General features: G+C 40.2%; 1 pseudogene; it reads right to left on the bottom strand.

Moving 5' to 3' along the window:
- Positions 1–8,271: 8,271 nt before the first annotated feature.
- LOC104673191 lies at positions 8,272–10,058 on the bottom strand (annotated as a pseudogene).
- Positions 10,059–10,417: the final 359 nt, after the last annotated feature.

Raw genomic sequence — 10,417 nt, 5'->3', positions numbered from 1 at the left:
TCAATCAACAAAGATGTGGACAATGGAATGAACAGACATTTTATACAAAAGAAAGACTGCCAAACATACGGGCACAGTTGAGCCACAATTATTACCTCTTTGAAACTCCTACCATGACCACAATATGTCTTTTTATCAGCTTTATACACACTGAGTGATTTTCAGAATATTCTATAATCAACACTTTCTCCTTCAGCACCATGAGAAAATAGAGATATTCAAATGATGGCTCCATAAATATCTATGGGGAAAAATCACAATGCCTAGGAGGCTTCTTGATGAAAAAGCATTCTCACATTTCTGTAGGAACAGAAATACTATGGTGTTTCTGGCAAGTAAGAGTTCATATACAAATATGGTTGCTGAGATGTCAGCAGGTCAGCTCTTCATACCCAAGCTGTTAGGGAAAACTTATTCAAATCTGTCTTCCAGAAGAAATAATAACCATAGCACCTTTCCTTAAATGATACTGCACAGTGTTCCAAAAACTTTTATAGGTGGTGGTGTAAGAAGCATGGGAGATGTAGGAACTGGATTATTTTTATTTTTATCTTCTCTGACAGTCAGACTATGCATTCCTCCTCCACACAGTAAAAATGAACTGCTCTGTGCTAGTATTGAAGTTATTATCTCTAAGCTCCAAATCTACCCCCTGCTTTATGATGGTAGAATTGGGACTCTACAAGCCACATTTCTGCTTTGCAAGCTGACCCCAGTTAAGCTTTGCTAATAGGAGGCACTACAGGGTGACTCCAAGGTTGGAGGAGGAAAAAGGGATTTGTTTCTTACTGTTCTAGCTTTGCTGCCTGTTACTTTGAATGTCACTCCAATGATGCTACTTCATCTCTGCAGGAGAAGTTCCTTTCTATAGCAGCAACTAAATTTAGTTTATAGTTTCTCTAGCACTTGTAGAAGTGCTCCATTGCTCCATCTCCAGAAACACGCACCTCTAGGAGGAGGCTGAAGCTCCCTCAGAAGTCTGGTTTCAGCCCCTGAGACCCTGTGCTGAACTCAGGGACACATTAATTAACAGAAAGCAAAACTCAGATGGGCTTAAGTAGAAAAGGAGACTTATTGGCTCATATAGTCAGAAGTCCAGGAATTGGATGAGTTTCATTATTGGTTTATTTAGTTCAGTGATATCACCAAGGACCGAGTTTTAGTATTTTTTTCTTCTCTCTTTCACTCTACTACCCAGGTCCAGCTTCATTCCATGACTGATTTTATGGTACCTTTTCCACTGACCAGTGAACAAAATCCTTGTTCTTTGCATTGTTTGGACTAAACTGAACCAATCATGGTGAATAGTGCTATGTACTGATTGGCGTAGGATTGGATTACTGACCATTCTTTTATTTATTTATTAATTATTATACTTTAAGTTCTAGGGTACATGTGCACAACATGCAGGTTTGTTACATATGTATACATATGCCATGTTGGTGTGCTGCACCCATTAACTCGTCATTTACATTAAGTATATCTCCTGATGCTATCCTCCCCCTACCCCCTTCCCACAATAGGACCTGGTGTGTGATGTTCCCCTTCCTGTGTCCAAGTGATCTCATTGTTCAATTGCCACCTATGAGCGAGAACATGCGGTATTTGGTTTTCTGTTCTTGCGATAGTTTGCTGAGAATGATGGTTTCCAGCTGCATCCATGTCCCTACAAAGGACACAAACTCATTCTTTTTTAAGGCTGCATAGTATTCCATGGTGTATATGTGCCACATTTTCTTAATCCAGTCTGTTACTGATGGACATTTGGGTTGATTCCAAGTCTTTGCTATTGTGAAGAGTGCCACAATAAATATACGTGTGCATGTGTCTTTATAGCAGCATGACTTATAATCCTTTGGGTATATCCCCAGTAATGGGATGGCTGGGTCAAATGGTATTTTTAGTTCTAGATCCTTGAGGAATCGCCACACTGTCTTCCATAATGGTTGAACTAGTTTACAGTCCCACCAACAGTGTAAAAGTGTTCCTATTTCTCCACATCCTCTCCAGCACCTTGTTTCCTGATTTTTTAATGATCGCCATTCTAACTGGTGTGAGATGGTATCTCATTGTGGTTTTGATTTGCATTTCAAAACCAATGGCAAGTGATGATGAGCATTTTTTCATGTGTCTGTTGGCTGTATGAATGTCTTCTTTTGACAAGTGTCTGTTCATATCCTTTGCCCACTTTTTGATGGGGCTGTTTGTTTTTTCCTTGTAAATTTGATTGAGTTCTTTATAGGTTCTGGATATTAGCCCTTTGTCAGATGAGTAGATTGCAAAAATTTTCTCCCATTCTGCAGGTTGCCTTTTCACTCTGATGGTAGTTTCTTTTGCTGTGCAGAAGCTCTTTAGTTTAATTAGATCCCATTTGTCAATTTTGGCTTCTGTTGCCGTTGCTTTTGGTGTTTTAGACGTGAAGTCCTTGCCCATGCCTATGTCCTGAATGGTATCGCCTAGGTTTTCTTCTAGGGTTTTTATGGTTTTAGGTCTAACATTTAAGTCTCTAATCCATCTTGAATTAATTTTTGTATAAGGAGTAAGGAAAGGATCCAGTTTCAGCTTTCTACTTATGGCTAGCCAGTTTTCCCAGCACCATTTATTAAATAGGGAATCCTTTCCCTATTCCTTGTTTTTGTCAGGTTTGTCAAAGATCAGATGGCTGTAGATGTGTGGCATTATTTCTGAGGACTCTGTTCTGTTCCATTGGTCTATATCTCTGTTTTGGTACCAGTACCATGCTGTTTTGGTTACTGTAGCCGTGTAGTATAGTTTGAAGTCAGATAGCATGATGCCTTCAGCTTTGTTCTTTTGGCTTAGGATTGTCTTGGCAATGGAGGGTCTTTTTTCGTTCCATATGAACTTTAAAGCAGTTTTTTCCAATTCTGTGAAGAAAGTCATTGGTAGCTTAATGGGGATGGCACTGAATCTATAAATAACCTTGGGCAGTATGGCCATTTTCACAATATTGATTCTTCCTATCCATGAGCATGGTATGTTCTTCCATTTGTTTGTGTCCTCTTTTATTTCACTGAGCAGTGGTTTGTAGTTCTCCTTGAAGAGGTCCTTTACATCCCCTGTAAGTTGGATTCCTAGGTATTTTATTCTCTTTGAAGCTATTGTGAATGGGAGTTCATTCATGATTTGGCTCTCTGCTTGTCTGTTACTGGTGTATAAGAATGCTTGTGATTTTTGCACATTGATTTTGTATCTTGAGACTTTGCTGATGTTGCTTATCAGCTTAAGGAGATTTTGGGCTGAGACAATGGGGTTTTCTAAATATACAATCATGTCATCTGCAAACAGGGACAATTTGACTTCCTCTTTTCCTAATAGAATACCTTGATTTCTTTCTCTTGCCTGATTGCCCTAGCCAGAACTTCCAACACTATGTTGAATAGGAGCGGTGAGAGAGGGCATCCCTGTCTTCTGCCAGTTTTCAAAGGGAATGCTTTCAGTTTTTGCCCATTCAGTATGATATTGGCTGTGGGTTTGTCATAAATAGCTCTTATTATTTTGAGATACATTCCATCAATACCGAATTTATTGAGCGTTTTTAGCATGAAGGGCTGTAGAATTTTGTTAAAGGCCTTTTCTGCATCTATTGAGATAATCATGTGGTTTTTGTCTTTGGTTCTGTTTATATGCTGGATTACATTTATTGATTTGTGTATGTTGAACCAGCCTTGTATCCCAGGGATGAAGCCCACTTGATCATGGTGGATAAGCTTTTTGATGTGCTGCTGGATTTGGTTTGCCATTATTTTATTGAGGATTTTTGCATAGATGTTCATCAGGGATATTGGTCTAAAATTCTCTTTTTTTGTTGTATCTCTGCCAGGCTTTAGTATCAGAATTATGTTGGCCTCTTAAAATGAGTTAGGGAGGATTCCCTCTTTTTCTATTGATTGGAATAATTTCAGAAGGAATGGTACCAACTCCTCCTTGTACCTCTGGTAGAATATGACTGTGAATCTGTCTAGTCCTGGACTTTTTCTGGTTGGTAGGCTATTCATTATTGCCTCAATTTCAGAGCCTGCTATTGGTGTATTCAGGGATTCAACTTCTTCCTGGTTTAGTCTTGGGAGAGTGTAAGGGTCCAGGAAATTGTCCATTTCTTTTAGGTTTTCTAGTTTATTTGTGTAGAGGTGTTTATAGTATTCTCTGATGGTAGTTTGTATTTCTGTGGGATCGGTGGTGATATCCCCTTTATCATTTTTTATTGCATCTATTTGATTCTTCTCTCTTTTCTTCTTTATTAGTCTTGCTAGCGGTCTATCAATTTTGTTGATCATTTCAAAAAACCAGCTCCTGGATTCATTGATTTTTTGGAGGGTTTTTTGTGTCTCTATCTCCTTCAGTTCTGCTCTGATCTTAAGTTATTTCTTGCCTTCTGCTAGCTTTTGAATGTGTTTGCTCTTGCTTCTCTAGTTCTTTTAATTGTGATGTTAGGGTGTCAATTTTAGATCTTTCCTGCTTTCTCTTGTGGGCATTTAGTGCTATAAATTTCCCTGTACACACTGCTTTAAATGTGTCCCAGAGATTCTGGTATGTTGTATCTTTGTTCTCATTGGTTTCAAAGAACATCTTTATTTCTGCCTTCATTTTATTATGTACCCAGTAGTCATTCAGGAGCAGGTTGTTCGGTTTCCATGTAGTTGAGCGGTTTTGATTGAGTTTCTTAGTCCTGAGTTCTAGTTTGATTGCACTGTGGTCTGAGAGACAATTTGTTATAATTTCTGTTCTTTTACATTTGCTGAGGAGTGCTTTACTTCCAACTATGTGGTCAATTTTGGAATAAGTGCAATGTGGTGCTGAGAAGAATGTATATTTTGTTGATTTGGGGTGGAGAGTTCTGTAGATATCTATTAGGTCCGCTTGGTGCAGAGTTGAGTTCGATTCCTGGATATCCTTGTTAACTTTCTATCTCATTGATCTGTCTAATGTTGACAGTGGGGTGTTAAAGTCTCCCATTATTATTGTATGGGAGTCTACGTCTCTTTGTAAGTCTCTAAGGACTTGCTTTATGAATCTGGGTGCTCCTGTATTGGGTGCATATATATTTAGGATAGTTAGCTCTTCCTGATGAATTGATCCCTTTACCATTATGTAATGGCCTTCTTTGTCTCTTTTGATCTTTGATGGTTTAAAGTCTGTTTTATCAGAGACTAGGATTGCAACCCCTGCTTTTTTTTTGTTTTCCGTTTGCTTGGTAAATCTTCCTCCATCCCTTTATTTTGAGCCTATGTGTGTCTCTGCATGTGAGATGCGTCTTGACTCTTTATCCAATTTGCCAGTCTCTGTCTTTTAATTGGACCATTTAGTCCATTTACATTTAAGGTTAATATTGTTATGTGTGACCTTGATCCTGTCCTTATGATATTAGCTGATTATTTTGCTCACTAGTGTACCCAGCTGTGTGAGGTGCAAGGTGTCGGTCTGCACCTAGTGGGGGATGTCTCCCAGTAAGGCTACTAAGGGGTCAGGGACCCATTTGAGCAGGCAGTCTGTCCCTTATCAGATCTCAACCTCCGTGCTGGGAGATCCACTGCTCTCTTCAAAGCTGTCAGACAGGTGCATTTACCTCTGCTGAGGTTTCTGCTGCTTTCTGTTTAGCTATGCCCTGTCCCCAGAGGAGGAGTCTACAGAGGCAGGCCGGCCTCCTTGAGCTGTGGTGGGCTCCACCCAATTCGAGCTTCTCCAGGTGCTTTGTTTACTTACTTAAGCCTCAGCAATGGCGGGTGCCCCTCCCCCAGCCTTGCTGCCGCCTTGCAGTTAGATCTCAGACTGCGTTGCTAGCAATGGGAGGCTCCGTGGGTGTGGGACCCTCTGGGCCAGGTGTGGGACATAATCTCCTGGTATGCAATTTGCTAAGAACCTTGGTAAAGTGCAGTATTAGGGTGGGAGTTACCCGATTTTCCAGGTGTTGTGTGTCTCAATTTCCTTTGGCTAGGAAAAGGAATTCCCTTCCCGCTTGTGCTTCCCAGATGAAGTGATGCCTCCCCCTGCTTCAACTCTCACTGGTCGGGCTGCACCAGCGCCAACTGTCCGACATGACACGCCCCAGTGAGATGAACCCGGTACCTCAGTTGAAAATGCAGAAATCACCCGTCTTCTGTGTCACTCACTCTGGGAGCTGGAGGCTGGAGCTGTTCCTATTCGGCCATCTTGGGCGCGCCCTCTACTTACCATTCTTAAGCCAGCTGTCATGTCAAGGTCGATGTGAGGATAAGGTAAGATTATTCTGATTCACATACTAATCAGGACTCATTCATTTATTGGACCAGCCATGAGGTTCAGTTGCCCAAAGTCAATGAACCATCTGAGAAAGAGGTAGATATTTTTAGCAAGGGGGAATAGGTTGCTGGATAAGTTACCAATTCACTATTGGGGACTGGCTGTCCAGTACCCACACAAATCCTTCTTCCCGTCCATACTCTCAGAAACGTCGATGTTTTTCTACTAGAGACAACTCAAGATTTAGTGTGTTAGCTCCAAGTTTTGATTCTCTGGGTGATGTGGGATCCTCTTCATCATGTCTGGCTGAAACTTCTCATAGTCTAGGGATTTTTGTTAATAATACGTTATCCATCTATAACACAATCCATATAAACTGATGAAGAAAGAACAGGATAACTTTAATTAAAAAAAATCCCATTTGGAAAAGAGAAGAGTGGGAAACAACCCACAGTGGCCATTAGTCTATGACAGTATAATTCCTGCTGGACAGAAGGGATGGGGACTACATTCCAGTAGTGAATTCTTTGGATGGTCATGCTGGCTGCTTAAGGTCTTCTATTTAGGAGGCTATTCTTTGTCCACTTTTTTCCTTGGCTCTGTCTGTGAGGCAGTATGTTATTAGGGCTAAGAGTAAAGGCTTTGGAGTCAGAATGCCTGGGTTCTAATGCTGGATTTGTTGCTTTTTTTTTTTTTTTTTTTTTGAGACAGAGTCTCACTCTGTCACCCAGGCTGGAGTGCACTGGCACAGTCTCGGTTCACTGTAGCCTCTGCCTCCCAGGTTCATGCGATTCTGTTGCCTCAGCCTCCGGAGCAGCTGGGATTACAGGCACGTAGTGATGTCTGGCTGATTTTTGTATTTTTAGTAGAAACGGGATTTCACCATATTGGCCAGGCTGGTCTCAAACTCCTGACCTCAAATGATCCACCTGCCTTGGCGTCCCAAAGTGCTGGGATTACAGGCGCGAGCCACCGCGCCCTGCTGGATTTGCTACTTTTTAATTGTATACTTGGATTCTAATACTGGATTTGCTACTTTTTAATTGTAAGCCTGGGTTCTAATACTGGATTTTGTGACTTTTTAATTGTATGACATTCAACAAGTTTCTTAAACTCTTTGTGCTTCAGTCTCCTCAGATGCAAAATGAAGACAATAATAGTACTTACCTCTTAAAATTAGTAAGCAGGCAAAGAGGAAATGAATGCATGCAAAATTCTTAGAACATTATTTAACATAGATTGAGTGCTCAGGAAATGTTAGTTATGATTATTTCAACTAGCCATTGAGGAGGATAATATGATACTTTCAGGGTGCCTTTGGCAGGAGAACGTCCTTCAATTATTTTTTGTTTTTAGAGATTCAGGGGGTACACGTGCATGTTTGTTACATGGACGTATTGCATATGGTAGGGTTTGGGCTCCTAGTGTTGCCATTGCCTGAATAGTGAACATTATACCAAATAGGTAATTTTTCTACCGCCACCCTCCTCCCAGTCTCCCCTCTTTTGGATTCACCAGTACCTATGATTTCTATCTTTGTGTCCATGTGTACCGTTTGTTTACCTTCCACTTATAAGTGAGAACATGTGGTACTTGATTTTCTGTTTCTGAGTTATTTCACTTAGGATAATGGTCTCCAGCTTCATCCAGGTTGCTGCAAAAGACATTATTTTATTCTTTTTTATGGATGCATAATATTCCATGATGTATATATACCACTTTATTCCAGCAAAAAATTTTATTTCCTGACATATGGTAAAATATACATCCCATATGTGCTCACCTTGCACATCTATTCACAAACGACTTCCAAATGACAACTGCTTTGATATTTAAGCATGTGCTAAAAGTTATCTTAGTTGAGATTTGAAAAATGCTTTAAATGGATAACATTCTGAGTATATTGGGTTGGTCACAGCAGAATTTACTTTAGTTAGATGAGTTCTACAAATTTAAAGCTTTGAAAAGCTACGACTTTTCCCATCCAGATGAATACAATGCAGCAATATCAGCTTGTATTACAGAGAAATCTCATTAGTTTTTCTGGTGATGGAACCACTTATCCACATCTGTTGGTACTGTGCAGGCAGATTCACAGGATGGTGGTACAATGGCTCTGGCAGCATCAGGATCACACTTGAAGGGGCTCTCAGACACAGTTGTATTCATGCAACTGATTCTTTTTCCATTAATTTTCTTAGTCACTAATGCTTTCTAATGGTCATGAGTACTTTTAATAATATCAATTGTAAAGTCCTTATCTTTAAATTCTGCCTTAAAAGCAAACTCATTTCTGGTTCTCCATCAGGAACCTTATACCTTCTAACCCACTCCAACATAGCTTCTAAGTAGCCAGGTTTCAGCCGTTTGACATCATTGACATCACTATAATTGGCTGCATAAGGATCATCCACATTAATGGCAATGACTTTCCAGTCGGTTTCCCTTTTGTCAATCATAGCCAATATGTCTAGGGCTTTTGTGCCAATTATTTCACCTCTTGCACATACTTTGCTTCCAATTTCACACACATCAGTTGGGTCATTGTCACCACAACAGCCAGTATGTTTATCATTGTGTCCTGGGTCTTCCCAAGTCTGAGGGATGGCACCATAGTTCCAGATATATCCTTTATATGGGAACAGGTTCGCAACATAACGAAGTTTTTCTTTTTTCACACCTTGTTTAATGGTGTTTAAAGGGTGCTTTGTAGCAATCTCCATTTTTGCATTAGACCAGAGTGGTATTTCCAACTACCATGTGGAACACATCCTTATCTGCATAAATTGGAATATCATGAAATGGAGATACATATTGTCCTTTCTCATTTTTGAAGAAGACTCGGTACTCCAGGGAGAAGGGCACAGTGTGCACCTCGGTGCTGAGACCGCTCACCACCGGAGTCCAGCCACTGCCGCTGTCACAGAGCCACCACCCCGCAGGCGTTGCCGACTGACAAAGAGAGAGCCCCTGCACACTGCACACGCTCTATACCACCTTTTTTATTTTTAAATCCAATTATCTGTTGATGGATACACAGGTTGATTCCATGACTTTGCTATTGTGAATAGTGCTACAATAAACATAAGAGTGAAGGTATTTTTTTGATACAACAATTTCTCTTCCTTTGCCCAGTAGGGGGGTTATTGAGTCGAATGGTAGTTCTGTTTTTAGTTATTTGAGAAAAGGGAATACTTCTACACTCTTGGTGGGAATGTAGATTAGTATAACCTCTATGGAAAATAGCTGGAGATTTCTCAAATAGAACTTCCTTCAGTGTTTAATAGGCTTCCGACCTAATTGCTTCTGGTCAGTTCTGTAGTCAGATATTTGGTAATAGTCAGAGATCAGATTCATAATTCTTGAGTTTGGAAAGTAGATCTTTTGAGGATAGGTAGTGGTTCATGTGCAACTGGCCATAATTTTCCACCCACTTTTGTTTTGAAACAAAAATACCTTAGATCATCTCACTAATTGTATGACTAGCTAGGTCTTGTTTCTTTGCCTTTTCTTGAACCAAAGCTTCCACTAGGAATATCCATTATGAGCTATATCCATAGTGCATGCTTGCCAAGCTGTAAAATCAGCTGTCAGGCAAAGTTGGAAGGGTAAATGCCCAGCCACCAGTGCTCAACTACTCTGCCCTATTGAGGCTGGTGTCATCTTGGCTGACTGTATGATTGCGGGCCTTATATCACCTTTATCTTTCTTGCCTAGGTTGGTGGGAGCAGTTTATAGACAGAAGAATGCCTCATGACAATATGTCGACCAACAAAATGGGCATCTGAACTATTTAAGACATCATCCCCTTTCATTGCCATTGCTCCAACACTAGCTGAAGTTTGAGCTTCTCTATAAGACTTTTATAAAGGTCTATTGGGAGAAAATACGAAGACGGTCCCAGGCATTTATAGAAAGGCTTTATTTTGTATCCATTTTCACACATCACCCAGACAAACCATGAATTTTACTTTTCCAATTTTCATATAAAACTACATACACCGCACTGTACATGTAAAACAAATTTGGAAAGGAGCCTCAAGCTGGCCTCTGAAATTGTGTAAGCAATTATCACATTTTTGTGCGCAAATGCAGTAATTATATGTGTAATTTGGCAGCTGGGTTTGAAAATTTGGCCTTAAATGGAACATAGACAGGAAAAATAAATGTTGGAAAATGC

This window comes from Rhinopithecus roxellana, chromosome 1, assembly GCF_007565055.1.
Source record: "Rhinopithecus roxellana isolate Shanxi Qingling chromosome 1, ASM756505v1, whole genome shotgun sequence".
Lineage (NCBI taxonomy): Eukaryota > Metazoa > Chordata > Mammalia > Primates > Cercopithecidae > Rhinopithecus > Rhinopithecus roxellana.
Note: the sequence above shows the minus strand (reverse complement) of the source record. Positions and strands in the feature narration are given on the sequence as shown.